General features: G+C 40.4%; 1 protein-coding gene across 2 annotated transcripts in view; it reads left to right on the top strand.

Annotated features, from left to right (window-relative positions):
- Positions 1 to 833: 833 nt before the first annotated feature.
- prkcdb (protein kinase C, delta b) overlaps positions 834 to 13,988 on the top strand; it is a 30,373-nt gene continuing 17,218 nt past the window's right edge. Inside the window, exon 1 of one of the 2 annotated variants that reach the window (XM_074612252.1) lies at positions 834 to 1,047. The gene's annotated coding sequence lies outside the window, so the exon portion shown is untranslated. The remainder of the gene's footprint in view (positions 1,048 to 13,988) is intronic. The other variant, XM_074612282.1, reaches the window with a different exon arrangement.

Raw genomic sequence — 13,988 nt, 5'->3', positions numbered from 1 at the left:
TCATTGTTTTGTGTTGTTAATTGATATCCAATAACAAATATATACATACATTTGCATAAAATAAGCATAATTGTCCACTCCCATGTTGATAAGAGTATTTAATACTTGCCAAATCTCCCTTTAAGGTACATTTAGAACAGATGAAATACAGTATATATATATATATATATACTGTATTTTATCTGTTTATGGGAAAAAAAGTTGTAATATTTTGAGAATAAAGTCATAAGTTTAAGAGAAAAAAAATCATAATATTATGAGAATAAAGTCATAAGTTTACGGGAAAAAAAGTTGTAATATTATGAGAATAAAGTCAGAAGTTTACGGGAAAAAAAGTTGTAATATTATGAGAATAAAGTCAGAAGTTTACGGGAAAAAAGTAGTAATATTTTGAGAATAAAGTCATAAATTTAAGAGCAAAAAAGTTGTAATTTGAGAATAAAGTCAGAAGTTTACGGGAAACAAAATTGTTATATTATGAGAATAAAGTCATAAGTTTAAGAGAAAAAAAGTTGTAATATGAGAATAAAATCAAAGTTTACGAGAAAAAAATCAGACTCATATGAGAATATTGATATATATATATATATATAATATTCTCATATGAGTCTGATTTTTGTGTGTGTGTGTGTGCGTGTGTGTGTATTAATCCTCAGTTCTATTTGTATGACTTTAAGCATTGCAAAACCATATAGTCTCACTTCTCTGTGTGTGTGTGTGTGCGTGTGTGTGTGTGTGTGTGTGTGTGTGTGTGTGTGTGTGTGCGTGTGTTGGGGGGGATTCACCTGATTGACGTCACACATTCACTCCTCTCTGAAGCGCGCGCTGCCGTAGAGCCGCAGCAGTAGGCAGACAGACAGAGAGACACAGACACACAGAGGGAGAGGGAGAGGGAGGGAGAGTTAACAGCAGCCGACTTCAACACTTCCTTAACCACTTCTGAAGATTTTGAAGTCGAACTTTTGGGGGAAAACCGTTAAAAAAACCCGGTAAAAAGTCGTAATCGCGACAAACTACAGACAGTTTCCAGCTCAGCGGAAGAGAGAGGTAAGAGTCTCAACGGTTCTTCAGAAGCGGTTAAACTTCTTTTTCTGCGGTTGGACCAGAACTAGTTGTAGTTTGACAGTTGGGACAAACAGCTCTGGCTCTCCTGGCTGTCAGGAGTCTTCTGTCTTTACTTTAACCCGGGTTTAGCTGCTGTTTGGTCTCATATAGCTCGACTGTAAACCTCGGCTGACACCAGTAGTAGTAAAAGTAGGCTAACAGTGAGTTTTGTTGGGAGTGAGAGGAGGAATGTCTTCCTCTCTCTCTCTCACCGTGGTACAGTTGTAGTTACGTAACTTTTAAGTCGTGTTTCAGTACTTCCAGGTTTGCTGGTTAATGTCACTGAACTTTACTTTATGTCGCCTGATTCTGAGTGGAGTAATATATCCAACACAACACCGGGAAGCGTGTTTGTTTGCTTTATACATTCCTCTAGCAGAGTGTTGTATCCTATGGCAACAGAGGGTCTGTCTCAGTGATGTAGTAACTAGTGGAGTATAAACATGGAGGTGGCTTTCATCATTATGCTGCTAACACAATAAAAACAGAAAAAAACATTACTTTAACTCAAGCTCTTTATCCCATTTAAAGATTTTCTTTTTTTTTATAATATTAAAATTCTCTGATTACAGCTTACTCCTCTATGACAGTAAACTGCATATCTTTGAGTTGTGGACAAAACAAGACATTTGAGGACGTAATCTTAGGATTTTGGGAAACACTGATAGACATTTTTCACTATTTTCTGACACCATATCTGACCAGACAGATTAATCAACTATGAAAATAATAGTTAAAGCTGAAGTAGACGAGATTGGAGCAAATATGATTAAATTATTATTATTATTATATATGATTGAATTATTAAACGGTCGCTATATCCTGACAGTAGTACATGAAACAGGTAACCTGAAAATAATCATTTGCCTCTGTGTCCTCCAGTGCTCCTAACAGTATCTGCAAGATTTCACAGACCGGAGGAAAACAAGCAGTAAGAGCTGATCTGAGGTCTGCTGTCTATGAGAGCCGGCTGTCAATCACTCGCGTACTCCGAACAAACGGTCAAACTAGGCCGCGCTGATCAAATATGAATCAATATTATGTTACGTTAATGCCTATCTCTCTCCTCAAATGTTTTCAGAATCATCTTGTAGTGCACGGTTTAGCTGTAAAATGAGAAAGTTTGTGACGATTGTAAAATCTGTTGAAGGAACCCCAAGTTCAGGTCACATGACCGGAGCATTGCCAATAGTAACGCTCTCTCAATGAATTAGAATGAATATATATTTTTAAAGCCTGAGAACAGAGCCATGAGGAGGTGCAGAAGTCTAGTTTTCTCTCAGAACACTTGAATTTCAACATGCTGAAAGGTTATTATGGAAGTTTTGCCCAATGATGCCAAAAATATACTGCTTACTGCCACTTTAATTGCAGACCTACTACTTGTCGTAGTATAATTTCGTTTTGTGTGAAGCCGCTCAGTGAACTACATCTCTCGTCTCACACAATTTACATCATCAACACTAGCTAGCTAGGTAATTTAGCTATGTTCCAGGCACAGATTAAATGTTATCTTGCCTGATGTGTTTTATCCAGCGACTCCAGGTCTTTTTATCAGCCGGGAAGCGAAAGAACGAGCGAGAGCTGTTACTCGTGTGAGGTACCCAGACTTATGCTTCAACAGTTTTACAACAAACTGCGACTTTTGTGACTTGCAAAATGATCTTTTAAATTGACAAACATCATACGTGTGATTCATGGCGCAATTCAAACGGTATCCAGAAAATATCTGTACCTTGCCGTTGACTACTGTTAATTTTTTTTCTGAAATAAGGTCCCATGATGGTCTACCGGAAGGGGCGGGACTTCGCCTCTCTTTACATGGCGAACGGCAGCACTTTGCTCGTTGTGATTTAACTTGAACTGGAGCCGGTATGCATTGTTCAGCTGAGACTAAAATACATGAGCCTGATATGCTCTTCCCTCATTGCACTCAGGTGTAGCAACTGGAAATTCCATCACATAACTCCCTTACTGTCCTTCATCATCTTTTGTGGGTGAAGTCAATGATTGAGAAGTAGGCCACATGTAAAACACAATGAGAACGATGTATTTGTGTCGGTAGGATGACGACATGAGCCTCTGTGTCAAGACTACCCTGGAATCTTGTGGTTATAAACAACTCCTCTGAATCTACAGTAGCTGACATGACTTGTCAGCTCCCCAAGTACACTAAACACATCATCATATTTTGAAATATTCCTTCCATCTCTTGCAAAAGTCTTGTGTCACTAACTACAACACAATTGTGCCTTTGTGGCAATAAGACTGTAACCTGTTGTTATCTTGTGGAGGCGATGCAGCTTTGTGAGCGCAGGTAACACTATCTGCCTGCAGTTACTGGTGTGTCAATATTGGCTTGTGGCTTCATGAGCTGCTTGGAGGACGCGGTTGGGACATCTGCTCAGTGAGGAGTTGCCCATGCAGCACTGATCCCTCGATAGTGAACAAGCATATAAAAACATCCCCGACTAATTTAGACGGACTGATATTAGGCTGCATTGTGTGAATAATTGATAATTTCTTTTAAGACAGGATGTCAGAGTAGAGTAAGCTTGTATGCCATGGTTGGTACCAATGTATTCCTTGGGTTTTTCTAGTTTCATATGATGTCAGTATCTTCACTCTAGCTTTAAAACTGAGCCCACTACAACCTAAAAATCACAAGTTGCGTTAATGGGTTAAAGAAATTAATGGCGCTAAAATGAATTTGCGTTAACACGTTATTATCGTGTCAACTTTGACAGCCCTAATAACTACACACACAGAGAGCAGACACTCACACAACAAACAGAGCCGCTCGGCATGAATTTGCTAAATCAGCACTGGATGATGATAGTTTGGCTCATTGTGTGCCCTTGGCCTCTTGTCACTACCTCTCTCTCTCTCTCTCTCTCTCTCTCTTCACATCATGCCATCCTGCTCGGCTCTCCTTGCTCGGATGCTGTTTTGTCCGTCTTAACTGAGCCTTTGTGAACTGTGATCGAGGCAGAAATGGACACCGCTCTTAATGCATGCACACACACACACACACACACACACACACACACACAGTGGCACTGGCAGGATTCATTCCATGCTGGTATAGCAGGTTTGACACGGTGCCAAAGAGCTCGATGATACATTACTCAGGAGGAAGGTAGGGAAAATCAGAAAAAGGTTATCATGCCATGCAGTTTGGGTCCATGTGTACTGTCAGTTTATCCAATAGACAGTTATTAACAGCTTGCGTTGATTTGGTCTTAGGTTTCATCAAGGCACAAAGTGTATTATTATAACAGTATCACTGGAATAAATGTATCACAACAGCCATTCATCTGACTCTGACCTTGAACCAGCAACCTCAGCTCTGGTGTCATTCTTCACTCACTCTTCTTTCCTGTCTTACTTTGTCCTGATCGCTGGGTGTACATACTGTATGTGTGCGAGACAGAGAATTTAACATCACAGTAGTAAAACATACAACTTCTGTAGTATTTCTGTTGACATGACCTTTGTGAGTGTGTGGTATGGTGGCGGGGTGGGCTGTTAGACATTAACCTTGGTTAGTGAAAGAAAGGAAGGCTTTGATTCTTTCAAGCCAGCCTCCACTGAAATTCATTAAAGGCTGCTTTGTTCAAGGTTATTAGTGTGTGTGCGTGCGTGCACAAGGGCACTTATGTGCTTTCGAGGCTGTGTTAATGCGGTAATAATACATGCCACCATGCCTCAGTGAAAGACTTGTGGATTAACGCAGGATTATTTGTGAGAATTACGCTGCTTTGTTTGCATGAATTTGTCAAAACTAGGAATGAAGAAGAAAATGAAGTGATTGATTGGGCCCAAAAGTTACCGTCTCACATGAGACACCCTATGTTATAACCTTTCCACCAAGGAGGTTATGCTTTTTCGCCCTACTGTGTCTCTCTTTATATAGACTGTATATAAGAAGTGGACGTGGTCACCGTCACGTCACCCATTGGTTTGTGGACTACAGTTTTGAAGCCTCAAGTTTGGCATTTTGGCCGTCGCCATCTTGGTTTTTGGTTGTTGCCATCTTGGTTTTGTGCAACCAGAAGTGATACGAGTGGAGCTAACCAAACTGAAAATACATTTTTAGGCAACCGAAATGTTACAATTAACTTTCATGAACTGAAAACACACAGTGAAAGGGTTAAAGCTCTAAGATAAAAACAAGGACAATTCCCAGACCAAAACCACCGTGGTAGCGACCTGTCAATCACAAGGTAGCCACGCCCTAACTCATACCCTGCTTTATGGTCTATTTGACTGTAAATGGGACCATAATTTACTAAATGAACATCATGCTGTATTAAAGAAGACTTGAAACTAGCGATTGAGACCATAAACTCATATTTACAGGGTCATTTTCTCATAGACTTCTATACAATCAGACTTCTTTTTGCAACCACAGGAGTCGCCCCTGCTGGCTATTAGAAAGAATGCAAGTACTTCTGCATAGGTTTCACTTTGCAGACCCAGAGGTAGCCAAGTGGTGTCGCTTCATATTTGTATTTACCACTCCGATTCCCACCGTCACGGATTTTCATCATAAATTTCTTTACAAAACACTTTTTAATCACAGCTACTTACATTTGGTTGATCTTAAAGAAAGCTATTAAATTGTTTGTCATAAATTCATTCTTGAAGGCATTGTGCAGTTGTAATGCAATTTTGACATGTGCTCATATCAATTCCACTTCTGCAAATTTAGTGGCTAAAGCAGCATTATCATTTTAAACGGCCAAAACTCTGTGGAATTTTGTTCGGCTCACTTGAAAAAAATTGTGCAAAAATCATCTGTACAGCCCTAATAAACCCTAACATTCACAGGAGTTTTGTATTCTATAAAAGTCTGCATGACTGCCTTTCTCCATGTATGTTTAGCTGCAGATGATGATGAAGATAAGAAAAAAATGGTAATGGAGGATTGTTCAGACTTGACAGAGGTACAGTTTGTACAGTATGTACTCTCTCAGTTCTTTCTAGTTTATGTACTTTATGTGAAGCTAGGAAAACTGCTATCACAGTTAGGAACACACCTTTTCCACGATCACTGTTTAATTTTCAATGTTGAGGGACGGATTGTTCTTCTTTGAGCTATCATAAAGAGCGGTTTCATGATGCAATATATGTTTATTCACTCAACCAAACACCAGGTTATTAGCTTTAGGCGCGAGTGTGGCCTGGCTGACTCTGACCGTGCTTGTTCAGGTACATTATGATGGTGTGGAGCGTGTTTGTTCAGCTGTAATTTGCCAGCCCACTGCTCCATCCAGCCAGGCTGTTCTGGGTCTGTTGTGGACCTTTGCGTCTCTCACTCAGCCCTTTCTTTCTCTATCATTGTGCGTTGACGGCACAGTCTCTTGAAGTCACTGTTAAAGGAACAGTTAAACTGAAAGGTGTTTTGACATACTTAGTTGCCAACCCTCCCGATTTTCCCGGGAGACTCCCGTTTTTCATTGCCCTCTCCCGGTTTCCTCCCGGGGTCACAATTCTCCCATATTTCTCACTATTTATGGCAAATTTTCACACTTTGTTTTTCTCTTTTCGTTATCTTAACCTGTTTTGGCACTGTACAGCGTGTATAATCCCTAAAGTTTCCACCCGGACAACAATAGAGCTACACCAAATGTCGTTTCCTGGCGGAAGAGAGCAGTCTGTGCTTGGGACACAGCGCAGTTTGAGCTCATGTTTGAGCTGCGTTCACTGCTGGATTCAGCGCACATCACAGCGTGCAGCGCCCGAAGTTGCGCTTTGCTCGACATAGCAAAAAGCCGTTGTGACGCAGCGCAAGCCATTGGAAATAATGGGTTTCAGAGCGCGGTGGTGCCGTTGTCACGTTGTGTCTGAAAGGGCCTTCAGTGAGTGAGAGAAGGAGAGAGAAATGGAGAGTACTAAGAGAAAGAAATACTCAAGCAGGGGCAAAAAAATTAATAAAAACTGATGAATATTAGTTTACGCTAGAGATTCACACGCCAATTTTACGTCAGAGGGGCGAATTATTCAGTTTTCTGTCCTAAGAATTAAAGCTAAAATTTAAAGCTTAACATAAAAATGCTGTTACAGTGTACTTTTTATTTTGTTATTTTCATTCTTGCAGGAAACAAAGTCCCTGAAACTCAAATTCCCCCACTTTGATTTTGAGAACCTTAGTTTTAAGGTCTCAAGGTTGGCGAGTATGTGTGTGGATCACACGGAGTACAAGCACACGGCCTATTTTCTTTTCTCCATATTTCCTGATATTGATTACTGAATATACAGGATACAGTACGGGAATATGTCAAACACTTCCTGGTTTTGCTTGACCACAGGCGCAGCAACAACTGAGCCGGAAACCTCCAAACCTGACATACTCTCACACTGGTTGACATAAAATGTAGTTTTGCAAGATTGACATTGTCAAAACCGGTTTGATCTGTTAACTGCGTCTTACTTTTTTCATCTTCTAGCTTTTAGGAAAAGCTCAGATATTTGTAATAACATTATTGATGGCTCTGTTCTATTCAAGTGTATCACGGTGCCTTCAAATAGGGTCGTGTTTACCGTGTTTACGAGATGAGTCCATATGAACGCCCCCTCATGTCGTATTTACAACCTCGTAAGTGGAAAGTTTTTCTGAAAGCTCAGAGTTCACGACGTGTTTGATGACATTATCAGATATGGCAGAGGCCATGGAAGTTTGTTTATCGGTGTATAATAAGTTAATATATTTTAATTTTAGTGGTATATTGTTTTTAATGGTAATTTTATAATATGTCTGAGGAAAATGTTGATATTCCCAACAACCTCATCTTTTTCCTCTGTCATTATGCCTTTGCATTCCCTGCATTATTTTACCCACTTGCTAGCTTGCTAAATTGTTAGCCTCTGTGGCTTCTAGACGCCGACAGTAACATCGATATTGCCGTTGCTTAGCAGCGGTGCTCTCACGACTTGAACCACTTGAACTCCAAGAATATTGTGTACACGACATCCCATGTTGTAAACACGAGCTCACGAGTTTCATTTGAAGGCACCATCAGACAGTAACTCATGAGGGTGTGGCAGTGAGTCAGCATTCACAATACCAGGATCCTGAAACCAAAGCAGCTAAATGGAACCCAGCCATTGTTTTTTTTATTTTTTTTTTATTTACACCTGTGCTTGTCCATCTGTGACATATTCAATAGGCCATTTTCACAGCAGCCATTTTTACATGTAGTTGCAGTGTAAACACAGTTGTATTGATAAAATTTAATTATGGTCCCGTTCTATTTAGTGTCACAGCCATTCCAGTGAGCCAGCATGCACAATACCACCTAAATGGAACAGCACCATAATTAATATTATTAATTGCACCTGTGTTAAATGGATGCTGTGAAAAGGGCCCGTTGGTGTTGAGTCAGCTGAATGTGAACCTGGGTATTAAAACCTAAGTTTAAATAGACCTTTTTCACTGCAGACATTTTGACATGTCACAGTAGAAAAAGCACAGGTGCACAGGAGACAGTTTCAGTCCTGCTGTTTTACAGGCAGTTCACTGGAATGGCTTACTGCAAGATTTAATGACACTTACTGTAACTGAGCTGTCGTTGCTGCTATTCCTTAAACCTGTGTGTTTCCTGCTATGACAAGTCAAAATGTCTGCTGTGAAAAAGGTATGTGCCCATGTTTAGGTTTAAGTGCCTTTAGTCCTGAAAGTCTTTTATTGTTAAACAAAATCACTGCTGTCAGTACTTCTAGACACTGAGTATTTGGATATTGACACATTTCTGTTGTTGGTCTTGTACTCCAGCACACTGAGGGTGTTTACCTTCACATCACATGAACAATGTAGGAACTATATCCCATTTTAATATATATACACCCAATTTAAGGGCGCAGAATGTAATTGGACAAGTTACCATGAACTTAATTGAATTCATAATGTTTAATATGTGGTTCCTTTGCAATCAATGACATCAGTAGACACTTGGTATCTTTCCTGGTGATGCTTTAATAGGCCTGTACTACATCCATATTCACTTCTTGCTTGTTTCAGGGGACTTTTTGCCTTGAGTCCGGCAAGTCAAACCAGCCCGTTCGCACGAAAAGGCGTATGAATGACACGATGGTGCGCAAGGCATTTAGCGTGCAATACAAATGCCTTTCTTGCTTTTGATGTGTCATTTGTATGCCATGTAGTCTGTACTGAGTCCAATGTAAACACATCCGTGTAAATATGCCATGCTCAGAGCTAGTGACGTAGAATAAAAAGCAAGAAAGACCGCTTAAGTTATACAACCTTTAACCAGGAGACCAGTGTTTTGTTTTGCAAGTTACGTTTGTCATGTATTGTTTAGTGACATTTGTGATGTGTTACGTTGTTTCCGTACGTATTGTACTTAGTTTACGTACTTATTTTAAGCCCAACCATGATGTTTTTCCTAAACCTATAAGGGGTTTTGTTGCCTAAACGTTACTGTGGACGTTACCGTAGTTTTGTTGTGTGATGTACAAATAATAAGTGAAAAGCGGCGTACAAATGACACGCGAAAAAGGCTAAAATGCATCCTCATGACGTGCGGAATGTGTAATGCCCTGCTATTAGGGCTGGGACAATACATCTATCTCCCGATACAATACTATCATGATACTTGGGTGCCGATTCTACAAGTATTGTGATTCGATATTATGATTTATTGCAATTTTTGTTAACTTTTTTAACACTATACCATGGGAAAAAGTTGAATCATACACTTCTAGGGACCTTTACTTTAGAAAATATCTAAATTAATACAGTCAAAATATTTGATTTTCAGCACGTATGTAATCAGAGATGTCCTAAAAGTCAAATATATTAGTCATTGTCAGGCACTATACTATACAGGACTATGTATAGTATAAAAAAGGCTACAAGTTCTATACTGTTCACCCAATATAGATGCATGACACGCATGCTCCTTTTGATGTAAACAAAACCTTCCTTGTAATGATGTAGCATAGGGGTAGCCTAGTTCGGGTTAACCATTCATCAATGCTGTGACGTCAAACATTCACACTGTAGAATTAATGCATTTTTGAGTCTGAATCCTGTTCAGCTGTTCTGCATGGCTGACAAATAAGAACTTCCCTATAGGGATTAATACTCTTAATCTCCTTCATTGATTTGTGGATTTCCAAGTCAACTCTGCTAGTGGCAGAATTCAAGGTGCTGCAGTAAGAGAGGGAATTCTGTTGTTCTTGTTGCTCTCTGTATAATCCTACCTGTCTTTGCTCGTTCCTACTGATTAAAGGTTGACAAAGCTCCCCAACCTGCTTGACCTGCTGGATCACCTCTTCCACTAAATGGCATATCCTCTAATTCAGTGCATACCAAACCTTTGAGTTGCTTGTGGTGCTTCGCTGAGCATGACTTTGATGATAGTCTATCTGTTGCAGACAGTCACGTCTGTCTCTCTCCAGTACTGTGTTGTGTTTATGGAATATTAGTTTCACGTCATTACAACTAAAGGTTATTCTCCTTGTTGTACATTAATAAATTTTATGAGCTACTTGTGATTCTACTGCTGTAAATGCTGATTCTGTAATACATTGCACTCAAAGCATAGTAGTTTATAAGTTATATATTGTTCATATAGCTTCCTCAGAGCTGCCAAGTCAAGTGTCATTTAATGGAATGTTTTAGTTACTTACATCTTGTTGTTGTCATGTTTTCCGCATACTGTGCCTTCTTCCAGTGACTGTATAATTTATGAATTATGTTATGTTGAGCAGAGTTAACACAATGCCCCACAGGGTGGTCCAGCTTTACATTTAAATCTAGGACAAAAGCTAAAGACTTAGAGAAGCTAAAAAGTTTCTTGAGGCCACAGACATGCACATCCATCTCGCTGGAAGTCGACTTCATTGTGGCTGGATCTAGTGAAGGCAAATCTGGTTCTGTCATTGAGTCGGATTTCTCCTCATGTCCACTGGTCTGCCTTCCAGTGTGTGCTTTTTTTCTTTCCCTCCCTTTTGCTCTTTCCTCTACCCACCCCTTCCCAATTGCATGTGCTCATTTTTTCCACTCTCTCTGGGGAAACAAGGCTCTCTTTTCTGTGTAGCAGTGCCTGTGTATGTGTAGGCCTACATAAGAGAGTGTTTGTGTAAAGTGGAGAGAAAATAGGAAATGGACTCTAAAAAAGCAAGCTCCATAACTGTCTATCTGTATGTGAGCATGCTAAAATAGTTGCTCGACCCTCTTGACCTCACTCAAGCCCCTTTCACACAGAGATTCCACAATATACTGTAAATATACTGTAAATACTGTAAAGAAGATCCGCCGTTACACCGGCTTTGCTTTTACACAACTGAACAAAACAACGGCCGCATAATGCCGCCCCGGGGTTTGATTTTTGATAGCACGCCAGCACCGTGGGAGCAAAAGGGGTGTGACGTTAAACACAAAAGCTTTGGCGTCTCTAGTATGTGTGTGCGTGTAGACCCGCCGTGCCGGGTGTCCCTTTCACACAGACATCGGCTCGGCTCTGTGACTACCGTCATTGCCGGTTCAGTGTCTTAAAAAGGCGGTTGCTAACAAGTGGCTAAATGAGAATACTAAACATCATCACGCCGACTCGTCCACCTTTACAGCTTTCGTGTATACTCGCGCTCATGTGACCGTGGTGTAGTTCGTTTATAGCCTAACGTTAGCTTTTTAACTTCTGGTGATTGCATTCCCACTTCAAAAATCATAAAAGTGGTGTTCATTTGTGGAGATTATCTTGCTGAACAAAACGTCCAAGTATCATAAACGTGTGTTTGCCACAGAGCTTATTTTCTGCAGTAATCCAAAACCCACTGGAAGAATCCCATTGGCTGGGGTGGTATGATGAATAATAGACAGGGCTGTGAAGGAAGACTTAATGATGAATCATACCACCCTGAATTGTTTGGAACACAAAGGTTTGAATGAACTGGCTGAAGGACTTTTTGTATGGAGATGTTGAAGCATGGACTGTGTGTGTTTTCTTCCAGGTGCTCCAGTTTCCTCCAAAGTCATTAAATTAGAAAATTGCTCGTCTGTATGTTTATTTCACTAACTAACATTTTGAAACGCATGCTGTGTTTCTTATCAACAACCAGCAGTTTCTAAGTTACTGTCAGTCACTCCCAAAAATATAAGTCATTAAGTCTTTCTTAACATGCCATTGGGGTAGCCAGTTAACATTAAATGAAACTGGACTGTTGACATTTTCTCACCTATTTGCCGGCTGCTGACTAACCTCTGACTTTTGGAGCAGCTGGAGGTTAAGACGCTTGCTCAAAGGGCACCGTCAGACGCCCGTGTTAGTCATTCACTTCCCCATCCAGATATTTCTTGCTTGTCTGCTGGGATATCAAACCACCAACTCCCAGATCAAAAGCCAGCCTCTGTTGGGCCCCAATGCCTGAGGTATTATTTATCAAGAATTATGTTCAGCTGCACACATTTATACTGCTGCACGTACATTAACACCTAAGACCTGTTCAGTGCAGACAGTAACGTCTTGTACTGCTAAGCAGCTCCACATAGCGATATAAAAAAAAAACAGCGGAGAATAAGAGACGAGGTTTCCACTTCAGAAAACCTTTCAGCCGCAGTAAGAGAACATAATGCTTTCTCTCTCTGTAAAAGTCTGCATTTAGAGTGTCACTCAGCCCAAAATAGCATCTGGTCTACCTTTGTAGGCTGAGCAGCATACATGTACATGTTCATAATATCACAGCACGCACTGGTTCAGTCACTCAGGAACTGAGACTGACAATCAAGTTGACATTCAGCAATGTGAAAAGGAACATGAACACAAACAAAACTCATGTCCTTATGAATGATTTATTATGAAAACAGACACAGGGAGGCGACTGCAATTCCTGTTCAGGAGTTTAATGTACATAATATTCACTTAAAAGAAGGACATGTCTCTGTGCATTATGCTTTTAGGCATTTTTGTACAGAAATGTTATTTCATAGAGAAGCTAAACATCATTGTATAGTAAAATGAGAGGATGTTTGCCTTAAATCAAAGGCGTGCCATGTCGCTGAAATGACTAATAAAACTGAGATTATGTTAATGGAGCAAGAGACTACAGCTAAAAGAGATCAAGTTAAGGGAACTTAAAAGCTCATAAAAAGTGCAGTGTGGAGGAATTCTGTGGGATTTTTTCGCTGCTTTGGGAATTAGGATGTAGGTTGATAGGTCCTCTGGGTCCTGCTAGTTTGTGACGTAGCATATGTGTGACTGTTGTGTGTGATACAGCCTTGATAACATGAATGGTTCAGAATTTGTTAGTGCAGTTCCTTCAGGTACAGGTCCAACATGAGGCTTAACTGGCTGCCCGCTACGTCACCCTTTGTAATCTGTTATAACAAGGCCCCTTGAAGGGAAACGGCACTAGTAGTCTCAGCTATTGTTTTAACGGTAAGACTGTTAAACCTGCAGTAGGCAGAACATTTTTGGCATCATTGGGCAAAAATTCAGTAATAACCTTTCAGCATATTGTAATTCAAGTGTTCTGAGAGAAAACTAGACTTCCTCATGGCTGTGTTTTCCGGTTTTAGAAAATCTAGCTGTGAAGGGAAACTTTGGCCAATCACAGGACATTTCAGAGAGAGAGCGTTCCTATTGGCTGTGCTCCGGCTGGTGGGCGGTGCTTGGTATTTCCTCAACACAGCTGCCGGGTCACCAACTTTCTCATTTTACAGCTAAACAGTACACTACAAGGTGTTTCTGAAAACATTTGAGATGAGTAATAGGCATTACAGTAACAGAATATTGATTCATATTTCATCAGCGCTGCCTAGTTTGACCGTTTGATCGGAGTTCGCAAGTGATTGACAGCTGCTCAGAGACGGCAGGCTCCAGCTCGGCTCTGATTGGTTGTTTTCCTCCAGTCTGTGA

This window comes from Sebastes fasciatus, chromosome 1, assembly GCF_043250625.1.
Source record: "Sebastes fasciatus isolate fSebFas1 chromosome 1, fSebFas1.pri, whole genome shotgun sequence".
Taxonomy (NCBI): Eukaryota; Metazoa; Chordata; class Actinopteri; order Perciformes; family Sebastidae; genus Sebastes; species Sebastes fasciatus.
Note: the sequence above shows the minus strand (reverse complement) of the source record. Positions and strands in the feature narration are given on the sequence as shown.